Genomic DNA, 1,359 nt, shown 5'->3' on the forward strand with positions numbered 1-1,359 from the left:
AAATAACAAAGGGTGGGCAGGAATTGACATATTTGCATTTTTTATCCAGAATGTACACCAACAAACAGCGTCAGGTTTATCACTGCATTGGTCTCATGTTCTTCTTGTCGGTAGTGATGTTTACTATCATCCAGATTGAACACATCAGCATACAAAAGGACTCAGAGCCGGAGAGAATTGAAAGACAGACGCGAATGGAGAAAGAAATAGACCTGCAAAATAAGAGCACCCACACAATTTCTGTAAACTTCAGTACGGAGATCATGCAAAGAATGGAATTGCTCGCAGAACATCCCAAAGAATCCACAACATGGGATATCATCAGCTCCAACTGCAGCGCCAGCCTCAGTTTCTTATCCACAGAATGGTTCACAAGTCTTAACTCCGATTTTAAGCAATTTCTGCTCTACCGGCATTGCCGATACTTTCCTATCCTCATGAATCACCCAGTCAAGTGTGCCGGAGATGTGGACTTGTTGATGGTCATCAAGTCTGTGATAACACAATATGATCGCAGAGAGGTGATAAGACAAACTTGGGGCAAAGAGCAGACTATCAATGGGAAAAAAATCAAGATCCTTTTCCTTCTTGGGACATCTTCCAATGAAGGAGAGAGAGCCAACCATCAAAAACTTCTGGAATATGAGAATTACATTTATCAGGACATACTTCAGTGGGACTTCATGGATAGCTTCTTCAACCTCACCCTAAAGGAGATTCACTTCCTGAAATGGTTCTCCATGTACTGCAGAAACACAAGCTACATCTTCAAAGGAGATGATGACGTGTTTGTCAACGTTCCCAACATCTTGGAGTATCTGGAGGCAAGCAAAGACAAAAAAGACCTTTTTGTAGGAAATGTTCTATTTAAAGCCAATCCCATTCGAAATAAGATGAGCAAGTACTACATCCCAAAAAACTTGTAAAAAAAGAACAACTACCCACCGTATGCTGGTGGAGGTGGTTTCCTGATGAATGGTCCACTTGCGCGTAAACTCTACGGAGCATGTGAAACTCTGGAACTTTATCCCATCGATGATGTGTTTCTTGGGATGTGTCTAGAAGTGCTTCAGGTAAAACCAGTTCAGCACAATGCATTCAAAACCTTTGGGATTGTTAGGAATGAAAACAGTAAGATGAATAGGGAGCCATGCTTTTTTAGGGACATGATAGTGGTACACAAACTGCTCCCACCAGATCTGATCAACATATGGAGTCTGATCTATAGTGACTTAGATTGTTCAAAGAAAATTTGAACAAATTTTGTAGTGAAAGACTGTGATTAATCATGAATAATAATTTTTAACGTAAAGTGGTATGCCTTAACATTTTCAACTGTCTTTGTCATTTGAGCATAAA

At 40.2% G+C, this 1,359-nt stretch overlaps 1 pseudogene; it reads left to right on the top strand.

Annotated features, from left to right (window-relative positions):
* Positions 1 to 50: 50 nt before the first annotated feature.
* LOC130551357 (UDP-GlcNAc:betaGal beta-1,3-N-acetylglucosaminyltransferase 7-like) lies at positions 51 to 1,359 on the top strand (annotated as a pseudogene).

The sequence above is a fragment of the Triplophysa rosa genome, linkage group LG1 (genome assembly GCF_024868665.1).
Source record: "Triplophysa rosa linkage group LG1, Trosa_1v2, whole genome shotgun sequence".
In the NCBI taxonomy this organism is placed as follows: domain Eukaryota; kingdom Metazoa; phylum Chordata; class Actinopteri; order Cypriniformes; family Nemacheilidae; genus Triplophysa; species Triplophysa rosa.